The sequence below is a fragment of the Lutra lutra genome, chromosome 18, assembly GCF_902655055.1.
Source record: "Lutra lutra chromosome 18, mLutLut1.2, whole genome shotgun sequence".
Taxonomy (NCBI): Eukaryota; Metazoa; Chordata; class Mammalia; order Carnivora; family Mustelidae; genus Lutra; species Lutra lutra.
The window spans coordinates 11,545,182-11,569,270 of NC_062295.1; the positions used below are offsets into that span (position 1 = coordinate 11,545,182).

The 24,089-nt window shown below is 52.5% G+C and overlaps 1 long non-coding RNA gene across 3 annotated transcripts; it reads left to right on the plus strand.

The window, feature by feature from the left end:
• Window positions 1-556: 556 nt before the first annotated feature.
• Window positions 557-23,396, plus strand: LOC125090598 (uncharacterized). 3 transcript variants are annotated; one of them, XR_007124398.1, is made up of 4 exons: window positions 557-837; window positions 15,941-16,048; window positions 16,446-16,628; window positions 22,549-23,396. It is a non-coding gene; the product is annotated as an uncharacterized LOC125090598 (long non-coding RNA). The 3 variants fall into 3 exon arrangements; XR_007124397.1 differs by lacking the exons at window positions 15,941-16,048; window positions 22,549-23,396 and adding an exon at window positions 7,330-13,735 and having other exon boundaries at window positions 16,446-16,716; XR_007124396.1 differs by lacking the exon at window positions 22,549-23,396 and having other exon boundaries at window positions 16,446-16,716.
• The last annotated feature ends 693 nt before the right edge of the window (window positions 23,397-24,089 follow it).

Below are 24,089 nucleotides of genomic sequence, written 5' to 3' on the forward strand. Positions count from 1 at the left end.
GGGGGCGAGTCTGAATCTTAAGTAGATGTGTCCCCATTCAGGCACCCTGCACCCCAGCCGAGGGATCCCTGGAGCGCATGTGGAGGACTCCTGCCCGCCCCCAGAAGGGAGGCCCTGCCCAGGCTCCCTCCTCCGGCCCACGGGGTGTTGGAAATGGGGAATCTCTCCCTCCCTCGTCCGTTTCCCCCCCCCACCCCAGTTTGGAGAACCCCAGGTTCTGCCCCCACAGGTCGAGGCTGACGTCGCCGCCGCATTTCTAGGAATGCCCCTATCCGCTGACTATATTTGGCGAGGGTTTCTAGGAAGGCACCCCCCCCCCCCCGCCCCCGCCCCAGCCCCCACCCGGGCAGGCGGGCGGGCGCGCGCCGCTTCCAGGCTCTCGCCCTCTCTCCCGGGCAGGGGAGGAGCCGCCCCGCCTGGGCCGCCGCCGCCTCCCCAGCGCCGCCAACCCCCGGCCGGCCCAGCCCCCGCCCCGGGCCGGCCGTAGGGCGTGGGGGGGGGGCGGGGGAGGGGGGAGCGGGGGGGGGGGCGGGGGCGCGGCTTTGTGGCAGCAGCGGACCGTGGAGGCCGGGTGCAGCCCCGTCGGCTCCGTGCTCTCCGCAGAAAAGGATTTTCTATGCCCCCCGCCCATCACTTGGATCTTGTCTGGGGAGGGAGGGGTGGGATCTTTCTCTAGAAGTCCCCCCCCCACCCGCGGTGAAGGATTTGAGGCTGGGCTCCAATCGAGGCGGAGGCTGCAGGGCCCGCGGGCGCCCCCCGCCCCGCGCACGCCTCCCGGGAGCCCAGGAAGGCGCAGCCCCGGGGGGCCCCCCTGCGTCCCCGGAGGAGGCAGCGGCGGTGAGTGTCCCCCTCTTGCCTGCATGGCACCCTCCCCCCGCGCCGGGGCGGGGGCCGAGGCAGGTGGGTGCCCAGGCCCCCGGGCCCAGGGGGTGCGGGGCGGACGCTTGGGGGGGGGGCGGGTGGGGACGCGAGCGGGGAGGTGGTGGCAGGGGCAGCGCCCGGCTCTCCGGGGACCCGGCGCTAGACGCTTGTCTGGGCTGCGATCCGCCGCCGCTGCCACCCCCCGAGGCGGCGGGGCTGGGCTACCTCCCCGGCCCCCTCCCCGGCTCCCGAGAGGGGCGTGTTAGGCGAGGAGGTGGGATCCGGGCGAGGCAGCCCCCCACCTCCCCGATGCTGGGGCTTGGAAATTAATCGGCGGTTGGAAAGGCAGCCACCCCGCCCCCACCCCGGAAAGCCCGTGCGGGAAACTGACTCGCTGCGTGACCCCGATATCAATGCCGCGCCGAGAGCAGGCCGCCGGCTCGCAGGTCCGCGCCCGCGGCGCCCCGCCACTCCACGTGCGCCCCGCGGGCCTCGCTGGCTCGGCCCGGGCCCCGGGGACCGCCGGCAAAGCAGGGGAGGACAGTCCCCAGAGAGTTATCGCCTCCCCGAAGTAAAGTTGGCTGCCCCCTCCCGCCCTCCCCGCGAGGAGCAGGCGGCCATAGCACGTTGGCTTAGCTTTTGATGGGCAGGAGCCCGGGGTGGTGGTGGGGGGGTGGGGGGACGACACACGCGACTCGGTTCCGGGGTGCAGACTGGGGTGCCAGGGCCCGAGACCACACCGTGTTGCTCTGACAAGAGTTAGAGTAAAAAAAGGTGGGGGGAGAGACATTTTGATTTGGGGATGGGGGAGTGGCCTTTCTGCTTTTCTCCTGCTTCCAGTCCCCACCGTGGGGAGCGTTGGAATGTGCCGCTCAGATCCTCTGAGGACACATCCATATTTATAATTTATTTTTAGGAGAAGTTGTGAAAAAGAGAGGGGGTTTAAAATAGGGAGAAAAGGGGGGGTTGGCCTTTTCGGAACCCAGAGGCTAATTGAGCTATTAAGTGGAAATAATTTCCCCCAATCCCGGCAAGCAGCAAATTTGACTTTAATGAGGGACAATTAAGGGCGTAAATAACTAAACTTTAGCTGGCTGTGGGGGGTGGGGATTGCATGCGGCACCGAGGGCACCCCTTTTGCGCTTTGCTAAGGGACGTTTTGGGGGCCCAGCCCTCACATCTTCCCAGGGAAAGCTTTTGGGCCCAACTTGTGGGGCTGGGGGCAGGAGAGGGAAAAGATACCCGCTTTGGGGGTGGTTAAAATACCAGCCCCCATCCCTCCCACCACCATCCTGGCTTTTCAGTAAGATCAACTGTCATCTCTGTAGGCAAACCCGAGATTTCCTTTAATTATCCAGGATTCTCCAAAATCCTCCCTCCGAGGCCGCCTGCCCCAGGGCCGTGAGCTGTGGAAGGGAACACACTTCTTTCAAAAGGTTTTGGAGGCTGTGGTCCCAGAATCGGGGTTTTGAGGGCGAGATGAGTTTATGTTTTATCCAACTGGCCCACAAAGTCCCGCTTTTGGGGTCATTCTAAACATCGAGGGACTCAGGCCCAGCAGCCGCTGGAGAGAGAGCCAAGAGCTAACACCTCCAAGTTGCATGTCTAAAAGCTGATTGGAGAAGGGGGGGGAGGTTTGCTACTTTTGGTAAAAGTGAAAGGCTGTTGCGGGAGGGGGGGGTGGATATTCTTGTGTGTATGTATGCGTGTGTGCGCCCGCACACGTGTGGTCGCACACACCACTCAGTTTATTGAACCTGTTCAGTTTTTAAGAGCCTCTTGCCTTGGGAGGCCAGAAAGAGATAAGGGAATTGTATAATTTTTTTCTTCCTTTAGTGGTTTAATGAGATGTCGTAGAGGATAGGATTTGAACGGAATGAGTGGCATCCCCGTTTGACACCCTCCAAATCAAACACCGTTGGAGCTCTGAATGGTAATGACGTTAGATCTGTCTTCAGGAGCACCCCTCTGCTGACTTCCAACACAGACTATTTCTTTGGTGCCTTGCTCTGAGCCATTTTTGTAGGAAACTCAGGATAGTGTGTTCATGGGAGCTCTCTAAGACAAGGGTGATGGGGCACAAATGCTCAGCCTGGAGCATTCACCTTATTAAGTTGTCTTCGTTTACACACACACATACACACACACACACACACACACACAGCCCTGCCCTCCGGTTGTGACCTGTACAGACACCCACATACCTTAAGTTGATTTACTTGCAAACCTGGATTTCAGTCGCTCAGTCGCATGTCCACAGCACCGAACAGGAAAGTGAGCTGTACCCGGAGAACTTTGGAACACAGGGTTCTTGATGGGAGATTCTGTGTTTGTAACAGACAGGAGACATGTACACATAGATGACATTTGCACTCCAGGGCCTTGGCAAAAACAGCTCTTTACTTGCCGAGTTCTTTTCTCTTCGTTAGGGGATACGATGAAACAGCACAATTTCCGAGAGTCCACGGTCCCAGCATGGCTCATTGATGGGAAATTGTCACATTGTGACACAAATTGTGCTTGTGCTTTGCTGAATCGTTGCCCCCACCCAGGCAGCCCCAGAGAGCTGTCAGATCCTATTTGCTTTGCTAAATAAGGATATCTCGCCAAATTAGCCTGTAATGATACTTGTACAAATCCGTGGTTTTGCGTGAATTAACGAGGCCGGAACGGGGAACATTGCGCCAAGACACTGAGCTCTCATCCAGGCGGTGAAGCCGTATGTTAACATGCCTGGATGGCGAAGTGGGGAAAATCAGACGGAGTTTCATGCCGGATGTGGAGCGAGTCTGCTTTCCTGTGAGCATTTGCAGTGGCACACGCAGCCGCCCCTGACATGGTGCGTGTAAGTCTGAATACATTTAGCGCAACTTTTCCCCCCTTCGGAGTCTGGAAACAGGCAGGGTGGCATGGGGAGGGGCTTGCAAATCAGGACTCTGCAGAGAGAAGTCCTCGGTCTGGTACTTCGGCAGAGAATTCACAGCTCCTTTGCTTATTCCTGCCACCATCCTCTCTCTCCCTGCCTGCAGCAGTAAGAAAACACACGTACGCACACGCGCACGCACGCGCGCACACAGACACACACAGAAATTAACAAGGAACTGCTGAATGTGCTGAACGCATTTTGGCCTTTCTCCTTTGGCCTCTGTGTGAAATTTCATGAAGGGGTTGCTCTCCCCAGCCCGACCCCCCACCTCCTAGAGGTGTGGATTCAGAAAGAAAAAAAAAAAAAATAGAAACTTTGGATTTAGTTCTTAGTAATATACATGATCTGGCGAATCTCATCGAGACACAAATGTTTCGAAGGGGGATAATACGATCTAGAGGGGTTAGTGCAAGGAGAGAAATACTTAAGAATAAAACATGCGTTTATGACTCAAACCAATGAAAGGTGGGAAAGTCCCTACAAGGGAACACTCCGTTTCTTGCTCCCTAGCACCACCCCCCAAACACACATACACACACACACACACTCTCTCTCTCTCTCTCTCACACACACACACACATACACACACACACTCCACCTTATATTAAAAACAGAAAGCTGATTCTTCCCAGGTAAAGGTACGGCTTTCTAGTAGCAGATCAGCTCACCCTCTTTTCATTGGGATCGTGGAGTAAATACAGCTCGTTCGTTGGGGGCGGTTAAGGATAAAAATTAGCCAGATCACGGTTAAGGGAAACTCGGTCCTTAGAGTCACTTGCCAGAAAGAAAAAAAGAAAAAGAAAAAAAAATGTGCACACACCAACAAAATGAAACATTGTTCTGGAATTTTCTCTCTTGCCCAGCATCCCAAACTCAGGAACATGTACAGTATTTTGTTTTGTTTTGTTTTTTTTTCTGTGCTGTTTATGTACAGAACGAGGGAAACAAAACCACCACACGACTGTGAGGTAAAACACCATCGACTGTGCAGGCCACACAGCCACGCAGGCTTTTCGAGCAGAAGGATGGATGACAGAGTTGGGAAGGAGTGAGCTTTGGGGTGCTGCCGCGCCTGCCTGAGCCCCCAGCCCTCGTCTGGTCTCCCGCCTGGCATCTGAGGTTGTAGGAGGCATGTCAGTATTTATAGTCAGAGCCCTGAAGTTTCGGATTGTATATCATCTTCCTTCTATCAAGCATGGGCATTTAAGGAACCACAGGGTAAACTTGGGTATCCCTGACCGGCCGCACCGCTCCATGAAAGGGAGACACACGCACGTAGGAAGTGAAATTGCTGTTGGTGTCACAAGAAAGCCATGTTAAAAATGCACCCGGAAGACGGGGACGATGGAGCCTTTTGTCCAGGATTTGCTTGGCCTCCGCAGGGCAGGGAGGTGTTGGCCACCTTGTGCCTGAACTTAGCTGTGCAGCGTGGTGTGAAAGTTCTCAGAGGCGTGCAGAAAACTAGGCTCTCTTGTTGGAATCGTGCGTGAGATCAGTGCCCGGGCCTGTTGGCATCTTTGCCCGAGGCAGCCTGCACTGCGGCCAACCCAGGCCTGAACGTTGCCTTAAAGGCACGAACCAGAGCCTAAAAGAGCCCCCGGACAGGTGCACCGGGTAGGGGGGGTGTCTCTCCTCTGGCCGGTAGCATTTGTTGGCCAGAAGAGGGGTGTTTGGCTCCTGAGGGTGGCCTCCCCAGAGACTGCAGGCCTTACTGTCCCGTTTACCACTTGCTCTCTGGCAAGGGCAGAACCCCACTTTGCTAAGCAGAGCCTCCCAGATGCTCAGAGGGAAACCGATGAGGCAGTCCTAGGGGCTTGGGGCAAATCCTCCTGTGTGAGAGCAGATGGGAGTCAAGAAGGTTCAGGGGCAGAGCTGTGTTTTGGCAGGCCAGCTGGAAGTCTCTCCAGGATCCTTGCATTTGGGGTGGGCCCAAGGGGCGTGGCACGGGGCCAGCAGCATGTCCGCTACTGTGCTAGCCCCCCACGCAAGCTGCTGCCTTCCCCAGCCCTCTTCCATTGGGCAGCGAGGAAGACCCAGGCTGGCAGGGCAAGGGTCGCAGCCCAAAAGTGGGGAGAAGGTGTCAGAAGCCCCTCAGAGGGCCTGCTGGGCAGATGAGGGGATCCCGAGCCGGCCTGGCGGGGCGGGGGTGGGGGGGCGGCCGAGAGAGATCCGGGTGGGCATCCCGGAGTGGAACTTGCAGGAAAGAAGCCAGCTCAGGCGTGTTGTACCCAAGTCAGCCAGTCCCACGGGACACCCACTTGGCCTTGTGGGTTCCTGATGGTATCTTACAGTGGCATTCAAAGGTCCAGACCAGGCGCTCGCAGGCCATGCCATATTTAGCCTCTGTTTCACCCAGAGAATATTTTAGGTGTTGCTTGAAAGAAGAGATCCGGGCCGGGCCGCCAGCTGTCACATGGCGAGCGTGGAGTCGCTCCTTGGCTGGCCTGGCCCCGACGGCCGGGTGCTCACCGGCACAGATGCCCCGCGTCCCTGCCAGAGCTCAGGGGCCGCCCAACAGGTGCCCAGAAGCCCGCGAGCACTCGGGGAGCGGGTTCTGGGCCGGGAACGGGAAGGCTTTGAGTCCGGGGAAGGCTTTGCATCCCGTTCTCGTTCCAGGGGTGATAAGGCAGAGGTGGCCTCCATTCACAGGGCTCACAGAGGCTGTTTTCAGCCCCTCTCTTCTCTCGATGGCCCAGTGTGATAGGCCAGCTTGCTGAGCAAGCAGCCTCCTGCTCGGGTGTCAGCAACCAGGGAAAGGTTAACCCTTTCGGGGGCCCGGGGGTGCTGGCCGGCATAGGGGAACGGCACCCACGGAGAGCTTGCTGGCTACTGGCCCCAGGGAAGCCAGTGCGCTGGGCTTCTTAGTCCTCAACCTCTGGTAGTCAGACCTGAGAGATGGTGTTCTGGACCTCAGCGGGGCTTCCTCCCACCTGTACCTGCTTCTGCCCCATCAGCCATGACCCTGCCCAAGCCTTCGCCCCTTGGGTTGGTTGTATGGCCATGGAAACCACTGCTCCCCTTTCCAGGTCTTTTCCCCTCGGTTTCCACATTGACTGCCTTTTCCACGTTCCACACGAGGAGGTACTGACGGATGCATGGTTCCCTTAGATCGGGAAGGAGAGTTCGGGGGGAATCCATCGGGGTCTTGGGGAAATGTCACAGGCGAATCGTGGAAGTGGCCTGGTGTCATGGACTGATGCTTCTAACCGGCTCTGAGATCCCTGATCTCGGTGTTCTGGGCACAGAGGAGGCACGTCTGTTCTCGAAGCCGCTGCATGGTGACCCGTTTAGCCGGCTGTGGATCATCAGTCTTTCTGGGGAGCTGGGAAGGGCCCGCCATGTACCCTGAAAGCTCTGGCTTGTTGAACGTTTGCTCTAACTTCGTACATTTTTTCCTTTTTAGTTTGGCTCTTGGTGCTCCGAGAGCCACCACTTCCTGCCCAGCTGGTTTGTTACCGCAGGGAAAATGAGGGACTTTTGGGGGCAGATGTGTTTCCGTTCCACTATCATAATGCCCCTAAAAATCCTTATTGCTCTTGCAGTATTCCTCGGGGTCCCTGGGCCAGCTGGGAAGACGGCATCTCGGAGGTCCTCCAGCAACTAAAAGAAGAGAAAGACATTCCCCTCAAAGTTCTCCCTGTACACACGTCCCCCCTTGCACTCACACAGGGCTCATGACTGGTTCCTGCCCCAGCCACAGCCACGAAAAAGAAAAAGGCACCATCATAGACACTGGTTGCTAATCGCGCTTTTTTGCCCTCCAGGGGCAGAGTGTTGGAGGTCAGGCCCGGGAAACGGCCGCTGTGGGGACTGTGCGCCGCCTTTAGGTGGGGGGAGGGGGGTGGAAATGGGGGGAAAGGTAGAAAAGGAGCAAGTGTTACCAGTTTGACCAGGCGAGTGAGGCAACTCTCACCGTTCAGCCTGGTCCTTCCAGCCGGGCCTCTGGGATCTTCACCTTGGCAAGGGGCCCTGGCCGGCCCTGGCGTTCTCCCCATCCCAATCCCTGAGCCAGGCCACGTTCCCATTTTCTGCCTCAGTTTCCCTATCTGCCACAGGAGGGGCCACCCTCCAGGCTCTGGCCTCGAAACGTTGGCGGTTGCCACCCACTGCTGTAGTGAGTTCGGGCTGTATGAGCCCCGAAGGTGCTTTGAAAATGGGGATGTTAAAGCATTCACCCGGGAAGGTGTTATGGTATTTCCTAACACATGCCTTATAGGCTGAGGTGACTCGGGGAGGGGAGAGCGCAGCCCCATAGCGCGCACGTTTCTGGAATCAGCCTGCTTGCGTCTGGGACTCCCGCTGTGTTACCCCAGGCAAATGGCTCAACCTCTCTGAGCAGCCGTATCCTTCCATGTGAAACCCACACGTTAGAATAGCCGCCTCCCAGGTCCGATGCGCAGACCTACCCAGCGACTGGAAGTGGCACCCGGTTCCAAGTGCCGTTTACTCTCCTCGGTATTTCCCTGTATGGCGAGTTTCTGTTTGCAGCAAGCACTTGTTTTCAGTTGAGCGTAAGGGACAGAAGGACCCCTTTTCTGTACCAGCTTACGTAAGTGAAAGAGAGTACGTTGCTTGGAAGAAAAATACTAAGCAAAGTACAGTAGAGGTGGCCTAAAGATGGGGCAGAAGTTGAGAAGGTCGAGTTTCCTAGGCCCCCTTAATTACACATTCGTGTATGTCTCACTGATTTTTGGCACCCACAGAGCTGGATTGCTAAGTCAAATATGTGGCGGCCTCCGCCCATGGCAGCCTGGGTGTCACAGGTCCTCCCTTCTCAAAGCTGCCCCCCCCCCCCCGCCGAACACCCACACCAATGACATCTCCACCCCTACATCACGCCCCCCCGTCCACCCACCGTAACTCAGATCCATCTCCCCAGATCCGTTTCCCGTCATAGGATCGTCAGGACCCAGAGCCCTTCCTCCTCCCCAGGACACCTCTCCAGGCCTCGGTTTCTCAGTGGGTCGGGGAGAAGAATAAACCGTGTCCCAGATCAAGAAAGTCACAGGGCTCCATCTGGCAGCTCCTGTGGTTCACAAATGACACCAGTGGCCCTGGGACAGGCAGGGGCCATAGCAGTGCCCTCAGCCCAGAGGGACACTCCTTCGACAGGCCACCCCGCACCAGGCCCGGGCACCAGCTCCCTGCCCATCCTCCTGGGACGGTGGCTTTACAGGGAAACAGCAAGAGCTCGGTCGCAGCCAGCAGGGGCGGACTCTGGTTTCACTTTCTGCTGTGTCATGGGGTGGGGGGTGGCATCGGGGCCCAGCTGGCCAGCTGGGGCAGGCACCGAGAGCCTGGCGGACAGCTGCCGGCCCAGCTGCCTGAGCACAACCCATGCCCCCGCACCGCACCGGCCAGGATGGGGGCTGGGGGCCTTTTCCATGCCTCTCTCCCACTCAGTGGGGAGAACCCCAGGTGGGAAAAGCCAGAAGCGAATGAGATGGTTTCTTTAGCTACAGGATCTTCCGGAACAAATTCTTAAGCCATATGGTCCTGAAGTTCTGAGAATTGCAACTATTGATTCCAGATCAGAATGTCCGGCTAGACGCTTCCTGCCACCCTTCATGAGCACTGGACTGTGGAGGGCCTGCTGTGTGCAGAGCACCAGGCCAGGGGCTCAGAGCCCAGCCGGGAGCAAGACAGCCCCTGCCCTCACGGGGCTCCACCTTGAATCAGAAGACAGACGAAAGAGAAGGCAAAGAAAGAACCCCACATTAGGAAATTTCACACCCTAGGCTTGGTGTTAGCGTCTTGGCGAAGGGGCGTGCATCTCTGCCTGTGCGTGTGTGCGCCCACGGGCATGTCAGTCACTTGCTGACTCCTGGGACACACAGGTGGGTTAAGAACACAGACGAGGGGCCAGATGTCCCGGATTGAATCCGGACATCTTTGAATCCAGATTCTTCCATTGACTGGTATGTGACCTCGGGCAAGCTCTCTCTCCTCTCTGGGCTCTGCTGCCCCGTCCAGAGGTGCTAGAATAATAGAACCCACATGGCAGGGCTGCGGTGAGGAGGTCATAAACGCACGTCCCTAAAGAACTAAGGACACTGCCTGCCATTGATCATGAGCTGCGTAAGGCATAACCGTTATCTAAGAGTAACAAACGGGGACTGTTGTCGTAGGCACTCGACATACCTCATGTACCTTTACAGCCGTAAGCAACCCTTCGATGGGCCTTAACGGGTCCTTGTTCAGACGAGAAAACCGAGGTGCAGGGAGGCTCCCAGCTGGCAGGGTCTGACCCCAGGTTGTGAGCCTGGTCCTGGCTTTAGTGACCTGATGTCATCACCTGAACATTTTTAGTAATTTTGGCACAAGGGACCCAGGTTTTCATTTTGCAAACTAGGGAGCCAGCCCTGCCCAGATCTGATTTATGCCCCCAAAGCAGTCACTCTGAGCGCCTACCATCCACAGAACCTACAGCCGGGTGCAGTGATTTTCCAATACATCAGTGCAGGGTTCGGTATGGGATGGAAATCCTGGGGACAACAGGAAGATCAATTCCAGGGCTGAACTGCTCTGAGACTTCTTGGTTTATTTGTTGCCCCTCTGAGAAGTCAAGGGAGCAACAGCTAAGGCCAGCCACTGTCATTCGTTCACGGGTGTATTCCTAGGACCCATCGCATATTAGCTGTTCAGTTAATGTCTGTGAAGTGAAGCAAATGAATGGGGAGGCTGCTGTCCATGCTGATCCAAACCGATTTATCCCTGGCCGCACCCCCCCCCCCCCCGCCCCGACCTGCCAACACTCTGCAGCAGGGTGCTGTTGGAACAGCTTCTGCTGGGGAGCTCAGAGACAGCATGGATATTTAGAGACATATGGGCCCAGATTCCCTAGCACCTGTTATTGGAGAAGATGCAGACAGAGTTCAGTTAAAAAAAAAAAATACTCAGGTTTTAGTTCTGGACAGGTGCAAATTCCAGCCAGGGGTCAAGGGGGGCAATGTCCTGGGCTACTAAATGAGAATCTTCCTCTGAAATTAGAGGCCTTTCATACTCTCACAGCTCCAAATTATAAATACTAGTGAGAAGCAGAGAATCATCTCAAAAGCCTTTAAGATATTTCATACAATAATAAACATTTGTGTGTTTTCACAGGCATGATCTCCACTGCCTCTGATAACCCCATAAAGTCCTTTTCTAAATAACACAACCATTAGCATATACTGAGTGCTTTATATGTACTAGGCACTTAACGTGCATGAAGTCATTGCCCAAGCAACATAAAAGGGAGACATTGTTAGTGCCTTTCAGCTTGCTGATGAGGAAGCACTTAGAGAAACTGACCTGTCCAAGGTCACACAGCTCTCCTGTGATAAGCTGGGGATCAATCCTGGATCTTGGATCTCAGGGACCAGCAGACTTTCCCTCTAAAGGGCCAGATACTAAATATTCTCAGCTTTGCAGGCCATATGGTGTGTGTCACAGCTACTCTACTCTGCCATTATAACAACAACAACAAAAAGATCCAGACAGCACAGAAATGAACGGATGTGGCTGTGTGTTCCAATAAAACTTCATTTACAAAAACAAGACATGGGCCGAATTGGGCCCACAGGCTGTAATTGGCCCAACCCTGTTCCAGGCTGAAAAACTTGCCTCTGGTTTGGCCCTGGCAATGTTCTTTCCTGTCCTCTCTCTCCTCCCTGTGAAGTGACTAAGCTATTTTAGGTGAGAGACCCCTAGCTCTGGAGACATTGAATTGGCCTCTCTATTCTTGAGGAAATTATGAAGCTCTTGGAATTTATAACTATTAGGAATTATTAGTGACTGCCAGAGTAGGACACCATGGGGATCTGAGACTTGTAATTTTAATAGCCGTGACTGAGTAACTTTTAAAGAGGAAAGGGTTATAGTTTAGAAAGATACCTCAGTGGGACACCTTGGCTGTGGAAGGAACGTCTCTTCAGAGAAGGCAGTTCTCTGAAGTCTGTGAGAATGGAAATAGAATGAAAAACCTCTTAAGGCATAAGAAGATAACTGAAAGGCAGGATAGTGGTTGTGTGTGTGTGTGTGTGCACGCGCGCACATGTGCGCAGAGAGAGGGTATGGGCGAGGGGGCATTTCCCAAAAGGCTATATAATTGCACAATGAAAATATGGGGCCCTTTGTTCAAAAAGTATTCAGAAGTTCAAGATGGCAACGGCAGAGCATTAAACCAAACGCAGGCCCTGTGCAACCGTACATGTCACCTGCCCACGAGGCCCTCAGAAGGGTGCCCCAGCAGAACTAATTCATTAGACACAGGAATGTAAGCCTTGGTGCCTAGGAGAGATGTAAGCATTCCTCACCCCCAATCCCTGGAAGATTTCCAAGAGAAGTTGGGTCTCCCCTGTGGGAGACCGTGGCACAAGGGACAGAGTTCAAGCCCATTCCATTTGAATCTCCAAAGATAAGATGACCCCGGCTGACATGTGGGTTATAAGTTCTTAAAAAAAAAAAAAAATTGGCTATTTGCCTTAAGCCTTCCTCCCTGAGAGCCTGGAGTTGTTTTACTTGGCCGCACCATTTTGTCCCGGACTCTGAGTGTCCTCTGATCTCAAGGCAGATGACGGGGCTGTGGTCTTCAGAACAGAGGCCCACTGGTCAGCAAACCATCCAGCGGCAGGACTGCTGGGATGCGTTTGTAAGGCAGGTGGTCATGGCACACACTGGCAGCCCATTGTGGCACCCAGTCCCTCTCGGCTCAGACAGAATTCCATTAGCCTTCTCAAGGACAGCCTCTACCAACCGAAGGAACCTTATTTCCTGTGCTAATCGAGTCTCATCTCAAGAATGTCTACTTTTTACTCAAGACACAAGAGATTCAGAGCCCCCAGAGGGTGGGTGATGCCCAGCGATGCACTTCTATTAATAGAGCCTTGTCGTGGAGGGGTATATACAACACAACCGGGGAAGGGGTCCACAGAGGACACAGGGACTCCTTGAGGAAAGACCAGATGAGAACTGGTACCTCCTCCTGTTGTCTGCGGCAAGTTCAGTGAGTGAAGAGATGTTCGTTCACCGCTCAGTTGCTCCCCTACGCCACAGAAGGGGCATGAACGGAGCAGAGGCAGCACAGCCCTCCACAAGATAGGCGCAGTTCCCACCCTTAGCAGAAGCAGCAATCGTCAGCCAAAGATGAGAAAAAAAAAAATTTTTTTTTTTTTAAATTTGCTCCCAACAACCTAATGACAGGAGCCAGAAAAGAACTACAACCGGTCTGAGTAAATCCTGCGGGCAGCTTGGGGTTTGGGAGACGGTACAGCGGGATCTTAAAGCGTCAGACTCGAGATCGAGATAATTCTCTGCCAAGTAAATGTAGAAGCACAGCCAGAAGATGACTCTGGAGGTGTTAGATGGCTCTGGGTTTTTTGTTATTTGTGGGGTTTTCTTGCAAGCACCTGCTCTCCATTCCCCCCCACCCCCACTTCCGCTAAAACACCTGACACTGGCGGGAACACAGCCAAAGCTGGCCGCTCGCCACACCCATCCTTCCACCACGTGGTCCAAACATGGACACGTGACAAACAGGACCAGGCACAGAAGCCCACTTCCAGGCCGGACCACAGTAATTGGTCCAAGTGTGGTCATGTGACCCAAGCACGGCCAATCGGGGCTTGTCCCTCCTGGAGCGGGCGGGAAGTGTGCTTTAGCTCGGCTCTCTAGCATCTGGAGGTACCCGTGGCCCCAGAGACTGAGGTCCACAAGCCGAGAGGGAGAGGCGGGAGATGGGATCGGGGTGAGGAGGATGGAGAGAGGCTGGCGCCAAGTTCTGACCCCATAGCCTTACAGGTGCCGGATGCAGGAGCTGCTCAGCCCTCCCTGCCCATCACAGCTACCGGAGTGATGATTCTGCCATATTCCCTCAGTCAGATGGACCCTGGTTTCTGTGCGGCGCAGCAAACCCCAGTTTAGGACGGGGACCGTGTCCTCTTCGTGAGCTCTGTGAAACTAAAAGGAGTAGGTTATCCTCAGAACTTGTCCCCAGGGGGGCCTGCTGCACTTGAGAATGGAAGAATCCCCAGCCCCAGGTCCATGTGCTACTCTGTCCTCCCATTCATTTCCCCGAGTCGGAGCTACACCCTTGCTCCTGAACTTGGACTCAGGCACTTTTCCTGCTTGCCTCTGTCTCCCCAGCCTCGCCGCTGGCATACCCCCACCCCTCCTCTCCACCAGGGACCGTGCATGTGGCTTATCCTGGCCAAAGCTCTCGTGCCTACCACGTTACATTTGTGGTGACCTGTTCATGCCTGTTTTCTCCACCGTGAGTGAGGATCTTGGGCATGGGGACCCTGGACATCTTTGTGCCCCCAGCTGCTGGGGCAGAGTAGGCAGACAACAAGCATGGAAAGAAGGGACGTGGGGAAGGAAGAGGAGGGAAAAAAGACTAGTGCATTCCTGCTGATTCCTGGTCCCACCAGTGGGTCCCTGGCAGGGTCACATTCTGTGCTGGGTTCCTCTGCTCAGAGCTCTCCCTTCGAGTGGACACACAGCCCCTGCCCGCATCTCCTCCAGTGTCCCCTCCCCATTCTCCCTGGGGCCTTCTTGGCTCCTGTCTTCCATGTTTTCTTTCTTCAGCCCCTGCCACCACCATGGGTGCTCTGTGTTCCATTTATCTTAGTTACGATCTCTCCTCTCCCACTGGCGTGTCAGCTTCAACTGGTCAGGCGTCTCTGTTTGGTTCCATGCTGTCCCCTCGGGACCTGGACCTGTGCCTGCCCCCCCCACTAGATGCTCAGGAAACACCCATCTGTGGGGTGCATGAATGCACTCTCTGTGTTCCCCCAAACACACAGGACCAGCAGACTTGTCTCTTAAAGTACCTATGTGCTTTGCACATTTTATAGGGGTTACAAATGTCAGGTGATGCGTTGGTTTCCTAGGGCTGCTGTAACAAATGGACACAAACCAAGAGGCTTAAAATGGCAGAAAGGATTTCACTGTCCTGGAGGCTTGACGTCCGTAACCCCGCAGGGCTACACTCCCATCAGGTGCTTCAGGGGGGAGAGCTGAACCTTGCGTCTTCTTGCTTCCGGTGTCTCCTGTGGTCCTTGACTTGTGCCCACATCGCTCCAATCTCTGCCTGGGTCTTCATACATTTCTCTCTGTGTCTGGCTCTGTGTCTCCCTTCTAAGGATGCGTGGTCCAGGATAAACTCATCTCAAGATCCTTGACTTAAGCCTATCTTTCACCACATAAGTTCAAATTCACAGGTTCCGGGGACTGGAAAGTGGGCATCTCTAGTGTCTCTCTGGAACCACTGTGTAACACACTCCAAGTTATTTGAATACAGAAACCAGAAAAGCTGGGGTGCCTGGGTCGCTCAGTAGGTTAAGCATCGGACTTCGGCTCAGATTGGGATCTCAGGGTCCTGGGATGGAGCCCTGCATTGAGCTCCCTGCTCAGCGGGGAGTCTGCTTCTCCCTCTGCCTCTCCCCCTCCCTCCTGGCTTGTGCTTTCTCTCTCTCTCTCACTCACTCTCTCAAATAAAACCTTTTAAAAAATTTGAAAAAGAGTCTAAGAGTCTCTCTCTCCCTCTGCCCCTCCCTCCCTCACTCTCTCAGGAAAAAAAAAAGGGGGGGAAAAAGAAAAAGAAACAGAAAAGCAAGGATTCCCATCACCCCTCCATTGGCCTGACAGATACGTAATGAAAAGAGTATTATTTTATATTGCTCCAGAGTATGGAAATCATTTTTAAAAACACGATTTCAGGTTATTGAGTTGCCCCAAGTTTTAAAAATAAAACCATGCTGGTGGTAAGAAAAATAGTTCAGAAGAGAATAGTGTGGGAAATGAAGGAACAGCCCTTTGCGATTTATCGCTAATTCCACTCTCTGAACGGTAACAGTTCTCATAATCTCCATACATTTTCAAAGCGTGTTCAAGTGCATTCACTTTTTTTGCTCATGACATTAAGCAAGCGGGGGGCGTTCCAATATATCCTGAAGACGTGACAGCCCTCAGACCCACCTCGTTCTTCCTAATGACTTCTGGCATTGCACCATAATTAACCTGTCCCCTACCGGCCAGCATTTCAGTTAACACCAGGATTTTGCCATTATAACATACACTCTCTTTGGCATGTGTCCAAGTATACTCATAGGGTACATTCTTAGAAGCAGAATATCTCTGTCTAGAGGATACATGCCTTTTTAATTTCTATAGCTACTGCCCAGTGCCCATCAAGAATTCATGGGTAGGGGAACCCGTTTCCATGCCCTTGCCCACCCCAGGAAGGATGCAGTGTGTCAGGGGGAGAAAAGTCCAAATGAGGTAAGCAGACTTGCCAGACCTGGGTGGGGGTGGGGGTGGACATGGCCCCCCTCTGAGGTGATAAGCTGTTCAGAGTCCTCATCAGCTTGGGTTTTATAAACAAAGGCCGAGTTTGGGGAGGTGAGCCAGAACTGTGCTGCGAGAAGCGCTGTGCAAGTCAGTATTTATTTCTTTAGTGCAGTTAGAACTTAAATATGGTCAAAACATATTCTTCTTTTAATTTACACAAACAAATATGTTCCCCGGCTGACACCTCCAGTGCCAAGTTTCTAGGGGAAATGAAATTCTACTGTGAGATTATAAACCACTAGGGAGAAGAGGAGAATAGAAAAGCTGCCTCAAGTTTGCTTTCTGCGTCCAGAAACTGGCTGCTGAGAGGTGTCTCTTTCTGTGTTAGTTTCAGATAAACCTGCCAGTAATTTTAGCGAGTGAGCCATGGAGCCCATAAAGGCCAGAAGATAGAAAACACTCCGGGTTTGATAAAAGGAGTTCTGCACGGCTCGGAATCCTCCCTCCTCTAGTCCCACCGAGATCTGTCCTGAGAGGGTCTGATGGATGGAGGAAAAAGAAATGAGACGACGTGAGTCTCCTTTCAAGGGCTGTGCTCATATAAAACTGAACAATTTGAAATTGTTCCAAGAGGGGATTAAAGCAACATGTTATTTTGAGTGATTGCTTAATTTATTGAGCCGCGGCTAGATCTGTAACAAAATACAACCCCTGCAACTGGTAACCACCTGATGCAATTGAACTTCTGCAATTACGGACTATTTTCCAAGAGTTTCTCTGGAATGGCTTAGAATCTTCAGTCTCTGTGGTGGGGTGCTTCTGAACACTCAACTTCTGGGCAAGTTTTGGTGGTGGTGGTGGTGGTGGTAGTCTGTGTGTGTGTGTGTGTGTGTGTGTTGTGTTGTGTTGTGTTTTTTGGTTTTTTGGTCCAAGAGTGACAGGCTGATGTTAATAAGGAAAGGAAGCAGTTATTTTATTGACTGCCTTGTGTTCAACATGTGCTTAATAGACATTATCTCTAATCCTTACAACAGCCCAAAGAAGTAACTCTGATTAGTCCCTATTTCACAGATATGAAGCTTGTAGCTATTAAGTCATTTTCCAGAGTGATGCTGTCCAAGACTGTAGCTACTAGTCCTATGTGGCTATTTTTGCGTGAATTAGCTAAGGGTTAAAAAAATCTGAACATTCACTTCCTGGGTTGCACCAGCAACTAATTCAATGGGCTAGTGACTACCACATTGCACAACAATGACACAGCAAGAGACAGAGACTGCACAGCACAGAGAGACTGTTTCAATTATGGCAGAAAGTTCGAGGGATCGCTCTATCAGTGATCTGAAAGGCAGCACAGCAAGAGGCAGAGACTGTTTGGATTATGGCAGAAAGTTCAAGGGATTGCTCTAACAGTGATCTGAGAGGCAGAAGCTAGGAGTTCCAGGATTCAAACCCAAGCTGCTTCGAAGGCAGCACCATTCTGTGTCATCCCTGGCTTCTTTCTAATCTCCCTTTGGCCAAGAAGCAGGGACTAGAGCAGTGATTCTAACCCCTGAATGCACATTAAAATAACCCAGACTGCTTTAAAAAATAATACTGATGGGAGAGTCCTGGCCCCAGGATTCTAACTTAATTGTGATTGGGAGGATTTTTTTTTAAGATTTTATTTACTTGACAGAGATCACAAGTAGGCAGAGAGGCAGGCAGAGAGAGGGAGAGGAGGATGCAGGCTCCCTGACAAGCAGAGAGCCCGATGCGGGACTCGATCCCAGGACCCTGGGATCATGACCCGAGCTGAAGGCAGAGGCTTAACCCACTGAGCCACCCAGGTACCCTGTGGGAGGATTTTTTTTTAAGTCCTCATGTGATTCAAGTGTACAGGCAGGATTGGAAGCCGCTAGACGAGAGGATCCACACACAGGATAGGGGAAGGAGCTGGTTCATGTGCCGTGAGAATGTGGCCTCTCATGGACCCGGAAGCGGACATCCCCCAGACCCACCTCTAAGTGTCCTCCTTGGAGAGCTCAGGTTCACATCTGAGGGGACAGACTGAAGTGCTTTCTCCCATGCTTCCTGCTCGAGGGGACACTCAAAGAGCTGTGCTTTTAGAAGCACGCTTTGTCACACTGTTAGAGAAGGAAGGAGTCGCAAATGCAAAATCAGACAGAGTGAAAGCCCCGTAGCCCCAGATTTGAATTGAAAGTATCAGGGTAAAGTCCTGCTAGATTTTGCCTGACAAAATGAAGCATATGTTTCTGACCGCATCTCCTGAAAAGGTGAGAAAGAATGACCAGTCCAGCAGCTACCTAAGCACCCCTGGCACCCACATTATGGTCTCTAAACACCACTTTTAAACAGAAATCAGGGCTCTGTGGAGATATGGTTGATTCCAGGTGTGATGCAGGAAATGTACAAGGTGAGCCTGAAATATCTGGTCACCCAGGTCACATGGAGCTAACAGAGACTTCTGGGGCCATGTCAAAAAGGATGCAGAGGATAGTGTGAAGAGGCTCCCACTAGCCAAAGATGGGACAATTCAAGTTACCAGTAAGAATAATAACCTCGGGGCACCTGGGTGGCTCAGTGGGTTAAAGCCTCTGCCTTCGGCTCGGGTCGTGATCTCGGGGTCCTGGTATTGAGCCCCACATCGGTCTCTCTGTTCAGAGGGGATCCTGCTTCCCCTCCTCTCTCTGCCTGCCTCTGCCTGCTTTTGATCTTTCTGTCAAAAAAAAAAAAAAAAAGAATAATAACCTCAAGGTATTCAAACATGTTGTATACATCCACACCTATGAGGTCACCAAGATACTTAGGTTACCAAGAAACAGGGGCACCTGTGTGGTTCAGTCAGTTAGGCATCTGCCTTCAGCTCAGGTCATGATCCCAAGGTCCTGAGATTGAGCCCCGCATCATTGGACTCCCTGCTCAGCAGGGAGTCTGCTTCTCCCGCTCCCTCTGCCCCTTCCCCCCAGTTGTGTGCAAGCTCTCTCCTCTCTTTCTCTCCCTCTCCCAAATGAATAAATTTTAAAAAAAGAAAGAAAAGTAGAAAAACATCAACTCATTTGTTACCTCTCAGGATGCTGAGGAAACAACTCATTATTTTGACAACTGTCAAAGGGAAAGAACCAAGCAATTATCCTTTCTAATATGAATAACAGCTTGCAGTAACCCAGTAGTTGGTAAGGGCAAGCTTCCCTTTATGGAAGTATTCTAGCTAACAGTCAAAGATAGAAGGATAGGACTAGTATGCCATGATTTTGCAACCTCCAGTGGACCTAGACAGTCATCATCAATGGCTACTAATGTCACAGAGAGGGACAGTGAGACATTATGGGCCTTCAAATGGAAATACTAAACAGCCACTGCAAGGTTATACAAACACACACACACACACACACACACACACACACACACACACACACACACACCAAACATGAATCAAAGTGAATGTCTAGATCTAGCTGCTGATTTGTAAGAATTATAGCTAGTAGAGTAACACAGGTAACAGCAATCTGGTTCTTGACAGTCTGTAGGATGTGCCACAGAGTAACCAACCCAGTTTTTTCAACAAAGAAATTGCAAGAGAAGAAAAAGGGAGGACGTGAGTCCCCACAGGTTAAAGGAGACATAAGAGAGATATCCACCAATCAATGTATGAACCTTATACGGGTCCCGATTTTAACCACTGGAAAGAAAACATTTAGGGGACACCAGAGGAACTGAACACTGGATATTTGCTAATATTAAGGAACTACTCTTAGTTGTAGGAGCGGTGATAGTAGTTAAAAAAAAATTTTTTTTTTTTTTTTTTTTTTTTTTAGCGATATGCAAAAATATCTGCAGAAAAAATGGTTGATGTCCGGAATGTGCTTCAAAGTATGTGGAATGAGGGGGGAAGAGAAGGGGGTAGAGATAGAACAAGATTAGCCAAGAGCTGGGGATTGTGGAAGGCAGGTGATGGGTAGCTGGGGTTCACTGTAATGTGTACTCTTGTATGTGCTTGAAATTTTTCAGGATAAAAATAAGAATGCCAGCCTTTTCCTTACCTTCTCTCAAGGGCATCGGCTTGGTCTGCCCACCCACAGCTGGCAGCTCAGGGGCAAGCCTGGGTAGCCAACTTGAGGTACATCTCAGCACGACACACGTAGACACACACACACGCACACACACACACACACGCACAGCCATCTCCATGGCAACCAGCGATGTGAGAAAACAACCTCCACAAGGCTCCTGTCCACATGAGGATCAGGCCAGGCTGCCAGTGCCATTCCAAGCCGCCATAGCTGCTCCCCTCACAGAATTCTTAGATCTTCACAGGGGCCCCCTCCCCACATCTGTCTGTTTGCATCCCTTCTCTATCACTTTTGCCCCCCTCGAAGTGCCCCCCGAGGAAGTTGACAGAACAGGACCCTGAATTGGACCCAGGTGTAAATTCTGATTTGACCACTTAATGGTAGGACTTTCAACTTCCCTGAGCCTCGATCTTTTCACCTGTACAATGGGCATAATGTGCTCTCAACTAACTCAACAAATTTCTATTACTGGGGAGACAGTGGCGAAAAGGACCTAGTCTCCACCTCATGGAACCAGACACTTGGAGGTAAAAAGCAATCTTAACAAGAGTGTAAGTGCTGTAAATAACAAAGTGCATGTCACGAAACTTGAAATGTAAATGTGCTTAATCACATCCACATTGTTTTGAAAATGGGCAGTCACTACTTAATGAAAATTTGAACTCCAGCCTTACTTTTAGTGAACCAGAGTATCCAGCTATGCCAAACACAGAATAATTTCTCTTAACTTTGGTGCTCACACTTTCATGAGGTAAGTACTAGAGGGACAGAGAGGCAAGGTAGCTTGCCCAAGGCTACACCGTGGGTATATGGCCCTGTCCTCAGTGCTCAGTCCTCAAGACACTGATTAAGCTTTGAAATGCAGCAGCTGAGCCCAAAAATCAGGGCTGCCACGAGACCAACAGGCTTTCCGGCTCAAACTCTATTTCTGCAAATGAGCAAAGAGTGGCCCAGAGAGGCCACGTAACTTCCTCCTGGCCACACAGCAAAGTAGCTGCTAAGCCTATGTCTAAGCTGCTTGGGGAGAAGATGCAGGGAAGCGTCCCACAGTGAGGGAAACAGACTTTTGGCCCCACTTAATCCTGTCCAAGAGTCGGGGGACCAACCATCCTGGGGGTTCCAAGGAACCGGGACCTCAGAGGGCTGAACCCAGGCAGGTACTGGACCAACTAGGAAGAGTTGGTCATGTGATGGCAGAGCAAGGTGTCTCCATGGATGTCTTCCAGGACACGAGGCCCTGGGATGGAGCAGGCTGAAGAGAACCATCAAGGGACCCCTTATAAGTGCTGGGGCTTCAAGCTCAAGGTCCCCTGGAGGTACCGCCCGCCTGCCATTTCAGTGGCCTCCCAAGCGCTCCATCACCCCGCCTCCTTCCTTGCCCACTCTGCTCTGTCCTCCCTCCCCCCCGACAGCCTGAGTATTCTTTCTGAGTCCTAAATCTAATTATCCCACATCCCAGTTTAGAAACTGAAATGGGTCCTCATTTTCCCAATTGCTTTAGGACAGACCCTGAACTCTGCCAGCCCAGAGGCCCCCTCGCTCGGGTTGCCTGGCCCAGCTGCCTCCCTCTGGAACCCACCCGACTGCTAGGATATTCCAGGTGGGACTAGGCAAGCCAGAGCCCTTCTAACTGCACCCACCCACCCCCGACCCACACACCCTTCTCCTAGCATCCAGCCTTTCTGGCTCAGAGTCAGCCCAACTGTAACCACGTGGCTATTTGTCTAATGAACTGCTTAGTCCTATCTAGTCTCCCCGGCTCCTGGCTAGACTGTCCGCCCACAGCAGCAGGTACTGTTAGTTGATGTTCGCTTCTATATTATAGCCCCTGTCTTGACGATGACACAAAAATGGGACCTAATAAGCAGTCATCCGACGGCCCAGCCAATGCCACCATCCCCTCCAACTGGGCCTCCATGTGAAATCACAGAAACCAGTTCGAGCCCCCCCCTGACCTCCAGTTCCCATTTCAGACAGGCTGGCATCCGGGATGTCACGTGATAGAAGATGATCCCAGGAAAAGATTGGCCAAGTGGCTCCTGGAAGGAGGCAGGGCAGCCAGGACCAAGGGTGGTTTTTTAATTTTTTGTTTTGTTTTTCTTCAATTATCATACCTATTCTGCCCATTCTTTCTTGGCTCCGTTCCCATCTCTACCTAAGCACCAGCTCAGGAGGAAAAACAAAACAAAACAAAACAAAACAAAACAAAACAAAAAACCCAAAACATCAACGAAACATCAGCCGCGGTGTTTGAGACAAGAGAGCTGGCTGGGCCCCTCTCAACTGGTAATTAATGCTGAAAACGTTCATGACTTGCCCTGGCCACAAGATAATAATAAAACTGTGCTGCCTGATTATTTGCCTACTAATTCCCTTCTCTCTCTCTTTTTTTCCCTTCCCCTTTCCTTAAATTAACTCCAGAGTTCCTCCAGATTTCTCGTTGCTAAGCTCTGAAGTTCCAGGTCTCGCAGCGCCCGCGCTGATTGGCTGGGAGGCGGCCGGCAGCGCCAATCAGAGGCGCGCTGCTGAGAGCGGCATCCACAGCACCGCTCGCCCCGGGGTTTTGGAATTTTCTCGCTGACGTTATGAACCGCAAAGGTTTTTGTCTAACTCTGCAAAACCTGTTCTCTTGATCTTGTCAGCCTCTCCCTCCGGAGCTCAGGCTTTCGGGGGAGGAGGGGATAGGTGGGTGCCAAGACGTCCTGGAATTTCCCCAGAGCGGTAGGGAGTCCCCCCGCCCCCTCCCCCGCCCACCACCCCGTGGCCCGGTCAGGGTCAGCGACGGAACCCATTCGTGGTGGACCACAGATGACAGCGTGATGCCCTGCCACTGGCAGGGGGATGCCTCAAGCCCCCGCCCTCTTGGTGAAACACTGAAGAAGGCTGAGGAAAAGAGGATGTCGTCGAATGCAGAGGCCGCATTTGTAAAGGCCTTCAAAACACGTGCACGGTTAAGGATACCCAGGGGGGCCATTCTGGTCACAATGCTAATGCCAGCTGCCACCATGAACGGAGGAGTCCCTTCAGTGTGCCAGAAACTTTAAGACCGCTTTATTGAAGGACGATTGACCTACAAAAAGCTGTATATATTTAACCTACACACTTGGCTGAGTTTGTGCCCATCACTACAGTCTATGCCATAAACAGACCTCCCCCCGCCCCAAAGTGTTCTCCTGCCTCCCTGCTTTCATTTTTCTGGTGATAAGGACCTTTAACATAAGATCTACTCTCTTTTTTATGTATTCTTTATTTATTTAACAGACAGAGATCACAAGTAGGCAGAGAGGCAGGCAGAGAGAGAGGAGGAAGCAGGCTCCTTGCTGAGCAGAGAGCCCGATGCGGGAAGCGATCCCAGGACCTTGGGATCATGACCTGAGCAGAAGGCAGAGGCCTCAACCCACTGAGCCACCCAGATGCCCCTAAGATCTACTCTCTTAGTACACTTGTAAGTATACAATATTGTCAACCACACACACACACGATCAACGGAACTCATTCCTCTGCACAGTGCATTACATCTCCAGAATTTACTTAGCCTGCATACCTGCAACTCTGGGGCCCTTGACCAGCATCTCCCGGCTCCCCTCTCCTCCCAGTCCCTGGCAATCCTCCCTCTGTTCGCCGGTTCCAGGACTGTGACTGTCTTAGAGGCTTCATCTAAGCGGACTCATTCAGTACTTGTCCTGGGACTGGCTTATCCCATGCCACATAATGTCCTCCGAGTTCATCCCTGTGTTCACATATGGCAGGATTTCCTTCTTTTCTCTAAGGCTGAGTAATATTCCATGGTATATATACTTCCCTCTTCTTTATCCACTGATGGACGTTTTGGTTGGATCTGGTTCTTGACTGCTGTGCCAGAAACTTTACACACACATCTCCTCCCATCCCCAACTCCCAGTGGACACAGGGAAAACACCACGGGCTGCCCCTGGGTTTGCTTGGATTACTTCCACCTTTTA